The sequence below is a fragment of the Schistocerca serialis genome, chromosome 3, assembly GCF_023864345.2.
Source record: "Schistocerca serialis cubense isolate TAMUIC-IGC-003099 chromosome 3, iqSchSeri2.2, whole genome shotgun sequence".
Taxonomy (NCBI): Eukaryota; Metazoa; Arthropoda; class Insecta; order Orthoptera; family Acrididae; genus Schistocerca; species Schistocerca serialis.
Window position 1 is genome coordinate 751487761 of NC_064640.1, and position 10067 is coordinate 751497827.

The window sequence follows — 10067 nt, forward strand, 5'->3', positions numbered from 1 at the left end:
GACACCAAATTACGTCATCTTCTAAATTGCTGCTTTTTCAGTTGCTCTATGAAGACCTACTTGTAGCCGAATATAATGGCTGTAAAGCCAGAAATATTACAACACACGTCACCGATATACATCTGCTTTTGAAAACGCCCACGAGGCAAAATTTGGCTTATAATGTAAAACAAGTATTTAATTGAAAGTTCAGTTTGTTCTGCACTGAAGCGCCAAAGAAATTGGTATACCCATGCGTATTCACATACAGGCAGAATACGGCGCTGCGGTCGGCGACGCCTATGTAAGGCAAGGGTCTGGCACAGTTGTTAGATCGGTTACTGCTGCTACAATGGCAGGTTATCTACATTTAAGTGAGTTTTAACATGGTGTTATAGTCGGCTCACGAGCGATGGGACACAGCATCTCCGAGGTAGCGATGAAGTGGGGAATTTTAAGTACAATCATTTCACTAGTGTACCGTGAATATCAGGAATCCGATAAAACGTCAAATCTCCGACATCGCTGAAGCCGGAAAAAGATCGTGCAGGAACGGGACCGACGACGACTGAAGAGAATCGTTCAGCGTGACAGAAGTGCAACCCTTCGGCAAATTGCTGCAGATTTCAATGCTGGACCATCAACAAGTGTCAACGTGTGAACCATTCAACGAAATATCGTCGATATCGGCTTTCGGAGCCGAAGGGCCACTCGTGTACCCTTGATGACTGCATGACACAAAACTTTACACTTCTCCTGGCCCGTCAACACCGACAGTGGACTGTTGATGACTGGAACCATGTTGGTTGGTCGGACTAGTCTCGTTTCAAATTGTATCGAGCGGATGGATGAGTACAGGTATGGAGACAACCTCATGAATACACGGAGTCTGCATGTCTGCAGGGGATTCTTCAAGCTGGTGGAAGATATGTAACAGTGTGGGTGTGTATAGTTGAAGTGATATGAGACCCCTGATACGTCTAGATACGACTCTGCCAGGTGACACCAACGTAAGCATCCTGTCTGATCACCCGCATCAATTCATGTCCATTGTGCATTCCCATGGAGTTGGGCAATTGCAGTAGGACAATGCGACATCCTACACTTCAAGAATTGGTTCAGAGTGGCTCTAGTAACACTCTTCTGAGTTGAAACACTTTGCTGGCCGCCAAACTCCCCAGACACGAACATTATTGAGCATGTCTGGGATGCTTTGCAACGTGCTATTCTGGAGAGATCAGCACCCCCTCATACTCTTACGGATTTATGAACAGCCCTGCAGGATTCATGGTGTAAATTCCCTCGAGCACTAATGGCGATATTAGTCGAGTCCATGGTGCTCGCGGGGGCCATATAGAATATTAGGCATGTGTACCAGTTTCTTTCGCTCTCCAGTGTAATAAATTAAATAATCTATGGTGGCCAAGAGATTCTAGACTTTAGAAATTTCATTTCGGCATGCCTACTTTATGAAGCTTTCATTTTACTGTAGGTTCATGACTCGTTATGGCTCTAGAAATTTGTGGTTAAAAAAGTTAAGTACAGTGATTTATTTCTATGAACTTGCCAATGTAGTGGAGTAGGGATCCGTCCGTACTCTACCCAAGATCGTGTGCTAAGTGCAGCCAGATGAAGGAGAACTATCTACGAATTTGCAAGAAAAAAAGTTGCAGTCTTATTTATGATAATGATTATATCTAAATCTACGTATACGACGTGCGACAATAAAGTAATGAGACTGATGTGAAAAAATTGTTGCTTACCGTTTTAGTCAAGTTTAGTGTTGTCTCCTTCAAAGTAGATCCCTTCTGATTGCACACACTTTTTTTAGCGCTTCTGCCTTTGATGGTAACATTTCTGGAACTCATCTTCTGTAATATCCTCCAAGACCCTCATCACAGCTTTCTGGACATCTTGTGTTGTTTGAAAATGGTGTCCCTTGACCGCCGTTTTGGCTCTTGGAAATAGAAAAAAGTTGCACGGAGCGATATCTGGTGCATAATGTGGATGTGGTAGTATTGAAACTTGTTTTGAGGTTAAAAATTGTACTGACAGAGCAGTATGGGATGGCGCATTATCGTGATGCAGAATCCAGTTATCAGCAATGTTGGCACAGACACAAATAACTCTTTTATGAAGTCTTTCTAAAATTTCTTTGTAGTAATATTGGTTAACTGTTTGTCCGGGAGGCATCCAATCTTTATGAAGTGAGTGATGGAATCAAAGAAGCACACAAGCATGCAAGATTTTTTTTGTCTGCGTGATCCTTTTGAGCACCATTGCGAGCTTGGGCGTTTTGTCTCTGGATAGTACTGAAAAAACCAACTTTCATCACCAGTGATAACACGGCTCAACAATTCTGGATTGATTTCCGTTTGCTCTAACAGATCGGCTGCCACATTTTTCCGTGTTTCTCGCTGTTGTGGTGTAAGATTTTTGGGGACCATTTTTGCACAAATCTTTCTGATACCAAGATCTTCAGTTATTATTGGATGAACCGTTTCTCGATTGATGCTCAGCTCTTCAGCAATCATTTTCACGGACAATCTTCGATCAGATCGCACGAGTTCACGCACCCTGGCCAAGTTGACATCCGTCCGTGAGGCGTGCGGTTGATGGTCGTCCACTGCGGTCTTCATCTTCAACATTCGTTCTTCCTTCAGTAAACAACTTGAGCTCTTGACATAACCTCCTCCCCAAAAGCCTTCTGAAGCTTACCGTAAATTTTCGTCTCGTTTTCACCCACTTTAACGCAAAAAGAAATGGCATACCGTTGCGCAATATTTTGCGGTTCCATTTCCGTGACGAAAGACACAAGCACGTGTTAACTTATTAGAGCACAACTCACGACTGAGCAGTTGCATCGATGTGCCGCTTGGACTAGAAGCAACTTATAGACCAAGGTCAAAGATATTGTTTCTACGCAAGCCTGCAGGGTTGTCACATCTTTCAATGAAAATCAGTTCATTGTCGCACCTCGTATACTCGGCAAGCCGACGTACGGTTCAGAGGATACCACGCACCAATACTAGTCAGTTCCTTTCATGTTACACTCGTCAATAGAGCGAGGGAAAAACGACTGTCTAAAAACCTCCATACAAGCACTATTTTCTCGCATTTTACCTTCGGAATCGTTATGCAAAATTTACGTTGGCAGCAGCAGAATCGTTCTGCAGTCGGCCTCAAATGCTGATTCTCTAAATTTCTCCAACAATACTGCCATCTGACTTCACGAATTATCGCCCTTATACTTGGGTGCTGATCGTAATACTTGTGTAATGATCAAACCTACCGGTAAATATCTAGCAGCTCGCCTCTAAATTGCTTCGATGTCTTCCTTTTATAAGAACTGGTGGGGATCACAAACATTCGAACAATAGTCAAAACTGAGTCGTACTAGCGTTCTATACACCATCTCCTTCAACGACGAGCTACTCTTACCCAAAATTCTAACGATAAAAGAAAGTCGAGCATTCGTCTTCGCTACTAACAACCTTACGTGCTCATTCCACTACATATCGCTCTGCAACGTTACGACTAAATATTTAATGGACGTGACTGTGGCAAGCAGCAGCCTACTAATACTGTATTCGAAATTTACAAGATTTTTTCCCTACTCATCTGCGTTAACTTACATTTTTTTCCAAATTTAGAGTAAGCTGTCATTCATCACACCAACTAGAAATTCTAAGTCATCTTGTATACTCCTATAGTCACTCAACAATGATACCTTCTTGTACACCGAAGCATCACCAGCAAACAACAGCAGATCCCTGCTCACACTGTCCGCCAGGTCATTTGTATGCATAGAGAATAACAGCAGTCTTATCACACTTTCCTGTGGCACTGCTGAAGGTAGCTTATCTCTAGTGAACAGTTGCCGTCGAGGACCTCATGCTGTGTTCTATTACTTAAAAAGTCTTTAAGCCACTCGCGTACTTGGAAACACAGATCATATTCTCGGACCTTCACCAGCTGTCAGCAGTGGGGCACCGAGTCAAAACCCTTTCTAGTCATCTAGGAAATGGAATCTTTCTACTGTCCTCCATCCATGGTTTATAGGACACATCCATACGCCAGATATGCTTATTTCCACGTCGTCCGTACGTGAGTCTGTCCGATGGTGAAAGGAAGGTATGTTTGTACGATTCTCCTGTGTGAACAATCTCTTCACTGTGATCTTTAAAACTTCGGCTTTCGTTTTGCTATCTCCAACTGCTACACCAGACTGGTCAACAAGGGAGTACATGGAAGCCTTAGACCCGCTTAGCGATTTTACATAGGACCAGAATTTCTCGGGTTCTCTGCTAGATCTTTTGCTAAGATCTGACGGTGGTAACTGGTGTATGATTCACGCATAGAGCTTTTCGCAGACGCACGCATCTCTACTAACCTTCACTTGTCGCCATTTGTGCAATCCCTTTTGAACCGATACTGCCACAGCATCTACTTCCTCAGGATCCTCCGAATTTCGTTATTAAACCATGGTGGATTTTTTCCCTTCCTTAACTAATTACTAGGCACATAACTCACAAGATCTTGATTTACAATCTGCTAAACTTTGCCCATAGTTATTCTACATCTATCTTACTGGAAGTAAGTGATGCCAATTCATTGTCTAAGTGAGTGGTTAATAACTGCTTATCTGCTCTATCTAGCAGAACACTCTCCTAGCCTTCTTGACTGATTTATTAACTTCCGTAACCATAGTTGCTATTACAAGATAATCGCCAATCCACGTTTCTTCACTGACACTGTCAGTAAGATCCGGAAAATTTGTAGCTACAAGGTATAAGATATTTCCATTACGCGTGGGCTGCCGACCTAGCCGCTGAAGACAATTTTGAGAAAACTTGTTAAAAAGTATTTCGCATGACTGTCTGTCCGTAACCCCCGCAATGACACCATAGAGATCCCAATCTATACTCGGCGGGTTAAGGTTCCTGCAACTAGTATTGCATGATCCAGGTATTTGCTTGCTATTGACGGTAGATTTTCTTTGAATAACCCTAAAATTGTCACAGAAGAATTGGGTGGTCAGTAAATCCATCCAACAATTAACTTGGTTTCACCTACACCTGTTGTACACGACCATATGACTTCACTGTCGCACTCAACTTTGACCTCAATAGAGACAATATTTCGGTCAACTGCAATGAACACTCCCCCTCCTATGGCCTCTAATCTGTCTTTCCTACATATGTTCCACGACTCGCAACATATCTCAGAGCTTTCAATTTCGTGTTTTAGCAGTAGCAGGGAGATGGTGGCTTGAGCACAATTTTGATACCAAATTGATGTGCAAAGTAATTAAACTCAACAATTAATTACCCCTCCCCCCCCCCCCAATCCACCAGGGCAACGGCCTTGCCGCAGTGGATACACCGGTTCCCGTCAGATCACCGAAGTTAAGCGCTGTCGGGCGTGGCCAGCACTTGGATGGGTGACCATCCAGCCGTCAGGCGCTGTTGCTATTTTTCGGGGTGCACTCAGCCTCGTGATGCCAATTGAGGAGCTACTCGACCGAATAGTAGCGGCTCCGGTCATAGAAAACCATCAAAACGACCGGGAGAGCGGTGTGCTGACCACACGCCCCTCCAATCCGCATCCTCAAATGAGGATGACACGGCGGTCGGATGGTCCCGATGGGCAACTTGTGGCCTGAAGACGGAGTGCCCAATCCACCCCCACCTCCGCCGTCAGATGTCATGTGTTTTCCCAAGCTGGCACATATGTCTACACCCCATCTCCCTTTCCACCCCTCCCCTCCCCACCACTCCCCCATCTACCCTGCTGGCGGAATTTCGAATTTTTGCGGGAAGTTCGATTTTTGTGGAGAATTACGCATTGTGGTGGGAATTTCTTTGTCCCAGGGCTGAGCTGACGTCCTACCCTAACCCCTACCCAGGAATTGGCGGGAAATTAAAAATGGCGGTTCCTTTTCCGGAACTCTAACTCTGGTCCTTCTGGACGGAAAGCCCAAGTGCACCCTCAACACATAGAAACTGCCCAGACACAGGAGAGGAACTTAAGGTTTGTGTACATTATTTATTTATTGTTATTGTTGGCGAATTTTCCCTAAAAGGAAATCGTTAAGCTTATGACTTTGAAGGCTTGTTCTTCTTGTCCTTCCAGTACTCCTTCATTCTCTTGGAGAGGGCCTCTTTTCTCTCCTCAGACCATTCTTGTTTGGTCCGTTACAGTAAACATCAGTCCTAATTACGTAATTAATCATAAATATCGGTCCTAATTACACACTATATGCATAGCGCTACACAAGGACTGCCTAAAATCACCATACTGCTCAAAAATTCACGATACCACACTACTGGTGCTATACTTTTGGAAAAAATTTCACAATACCTCTCGAAACTAAATGCAGATGCACCAAGACTCTACCCTTCACGTACAAGCTGGAGGGAAAAAGGATGGGGTGTGAGGTACTACCTTTATTTTTTTTTTTGTGGGAAATATAGTTGATGAGGTACTGATGTTGGACAGAGAGGAGTTTGGTTCAAATGGTTCAAATGGCTCTGAGCACTATGGGACTTAACATCTGAGGTCATCAGTCCCCTAGAACTTCGAACTACTTAAACCTAACAAACCTAAGGACATCACACACGTCCATGCCCGAGGCAGGATTCGAACCTGCGACCGTAGCGGTCTCGCGGTTCTAGACTGTAGCGCCTAGAACCACTCGGCCACGCCGGCCGGCAGAGAGGAGTTTAGTAAGTATATTACTTTAAACATACAGCTGAGGGCTGCATCTATCACTGTTTAACATCAGAGTTCGTTTCAGACGCCTGCTCGAAAAATCACCTTGCAGTACAGGTAATCAAAGCCAACATACACTACCGCAACTGATGGAAAATGTATTACTGTTCTAATTGCTCATCGAAATTGCCTTGGAAAAAAAAACAGCACTTGTATTGAATGGGTATAATGCAACAAAGGTACTGGGGAATATCATTGTCCCAAAAGACAGAAGCGGGGGCAGTAGTTGAACATGTGTTCTCCTGGAGGGGCGCTCACGAACTAATCACCAACACATCCATCCCCCTCCATCCCTCCCTCACTGTCCTCACTGTAGGTAGGGATAGAGGACTATTCTATCTTGCCACTGGTGGTACACAAAGAGATCTTTCTGGTGGCACAGATATAGTGTCTCCAGTATATGGAAATCAGTCACAGATAGTCAAAAGACAAGAAGAGGTGGCTTCTTGCAGTCTGTTAAACGTATTTCTCTGGAAGACTGGATCCCCCATGGAACAACAACGAAATTCCAGATAACTCTCCAGATTGCTTTTTCAAACGTCCACTGCTTCGAGAAAAGCAGCTCATCACCTCTGCCGACCACAGTCTCTGCCATATCTGGGAGCACAGTCTTCCCAAGCTGCAGCCGGAGAGCTTGCCATGAGCTAGCAGTCTCCTTGAGGCGACGGTCCTTCATCAACACAAAAGGGAAATTTAACGGCAATGCTTCCTCCTGGTCGGTTACAGCTGCATCAGTGATCTCCCACCCACTGGACCGTCCCCTGTACTGCCCCACCGCAAGCGACCATCGTTCTATGTTGGAGAACATTGCACTGTAACAATTGTATTTAAATTCAACGCATCCCCTATAATCAAGCATCTTTTAAAAAGGAAAACACAATCGCGGCGTTAATAAACGTCCATTTTCCACGAAAACAGGCGCAGCCTCTTTCTTGTAGTTTTATGAGCAAAATTGGTACAGTTTTTCATTGGACTGCAGGATACCGTTCGCATCGTAGTATTCTGTGACATCCAACGAAGTGCGCCACTGCCGATTACAAATGATCAGACTGCAGACGCCTATAAATATTCACCCTGCAAAAAATTGGAAGAAAAACTTCCACTATCTTTCCACAAAAATTACTGATCACCGTAGAATGTCCTTGTTATATCAAAACCGCCATAGGACTAGAGAAAAGAGAGCATTTAACTCCAAAGAAAAAGCATCTATATTAAGCAATTTCTTTCAGCTTTATGGAGAAATTATACGACCTGAGAGCGTCTCTCGCATTCAAATCAGTGTCTGTAAGTAAACTGTCATGATCATGTGTACTAGAAACATTTCAGTCACGTGAAATAACTTTACAGAATACAATCTTTCACGCCATTAGCTCACATGTCGGAAAAAATCACTAGCATTTTACATTCGACAACTACAAGCAAGAGGATGTTGCTGTTGTTGTACACTATGGCAAATCACTTTTTACCAATGCGAAGCTATACCACACCTGAATTTATGAAACAAATCGTGAGAGTGTGTCGTGTAATACACTGAAGAGCCAAAGAAACTGTTTCACCTGCCTAATATCGTGTAGGGACCACGCCAACAGCAGAAGTGGCGCAACACGACGTGGCATGGACTAAACTAATGTTTGAAGTAGTGCTGGAGGGAAATGACATCATGAATCCTGCATGGCTATCCATAAATCCGTAAGAGAAGGAGGGGTTGCTGATGTATTCTGAACAGCACTTTGCAAAGCATCCCAGATGTGCTCAATAATGTTCATGTCTGGGCAGTTTGGCAGCCAGTGAAAGTATTTAAATTCACACAAATGTTCCTGGAGCCACTCTGCACCAATTCTTGACGCGTGGCGTGTCCCATTGTCCTGCTGGAATTACCCAAGTCCGTCGGAATGCAAAATGGACATGAATGGATGCAGGTGATCAGAGAGGACGCTTACTTACGGATCACCTACCAGAGTCGTATCTAGACGTATCAGGGGTCTCATATCACTCCAGCTGCACATGCTCTACACCATTACAGAGCCTCCATCAGCTTAAACAATACTCTGCTGACATGTAGAGTCCTTGGATTCATGAGGTTGTCTCCATACCTGTACACATCTATCCATTCGATACAATTTGAAACGAGACTAGTCCGACCAAGCAACATGTTTCCAGCCATAAACAACCTAACGTCGGTGTTGACGGGCCCAGGCGAGGTGTAAAGCTTTGTGATATGCAGTCATCAAGGATACACGAGTGGGCCTTCAGCTCCAAGAGCCCATATCGATGATGTTTCGTTGAATGGTTTGCATGTTGTTCATATCCCAGCACTAAAATCTGCAGCAACATGCGGAGGGGTTCTGTCATGGTGGACGATTATCTTTAGTCGTCATTGGTCCTGTTCTTGCAGAATCTTTCTCCATCCGCAGCATTGTCGGTGATTTGATGTTTTACCAGATTCCTGATATTCATGGTGCACTTGTGAAATGGTCGCACAGAATAATCCTCACTGCCTTGCTACCTCGGAGATGCTGTGTCCCATTGCTCGTGCGTCGACTATAACACCACGTTCGAATTCACTTAACTCTTGATAACCTGCCATTGTAGCGCGAGACACTTGTTGTCTTATATAGGCGTTGCCGACCACAGCACCGTATTCTGCCTGTTAACATACCTCTGTATTTGAATACGTGTGCCTATACCACTTTCTTTGGCGCTTCAGTGTAGATCCTCCTATAAGATTTTACCATGTCTCTCTCCCTCTACCGTTACATCGAAACCAGTTACCGTCTGCGTTTTACATTTGACATTTTTGCTCCATAATTTCTCTCTACCGACATGTCTGTAGAGTTTCGATCATACACCAGATTATTGTGATCTAATTTTTTAAGCAATTTGATCATCACAGCCCGTTCGATGCAATCTACTCACATATAGGGAGAAAATACTATCATTTCTACATACCATAACAAGCTGTAATTCAAGTGGCATCTACTTTGTAATTAGAGGTTATGAAGTATGAAACACCAAAGGACTTGCGGCAACACCTACTTTTTTAAACACAATATCGTGAGGATAATAGTAAAATTTATCATAATTCCACAAGAATAGATACAGCCATTTTCTATTAGTTTTATGAGCCAAATAGGTTTAGGTTTGAGAGAACTATCTGCATCCAAACTTTAACCAGTTTTACCACTCTTTGTAATATAACCTGCTGAAGATTTTACTGTGTCTCTCTCTTCTGATATATCGATAAAACGAAATCCGTATGAATGTTGACATGAAGCTTCTTACATGCACATGTTTCGCTCCACTGGAGCACGTTG

At 43.7% G+C, this 10067-nt stretch overlaps 1 pseudogene; it reads left to right on the plus strand.

Moving 5' to 3' along the window:
- The first annotated feature begins 5336 nt into the window (after positions 1–5336).
- LOC126472365 (5S ribosomal RNA) lies at positions 5337–5453 on the plus strand (annotated as a pseudogene).
- The last annotated feature ends 4614 nt before the right edge of the window (positions 5454–10067 follow it).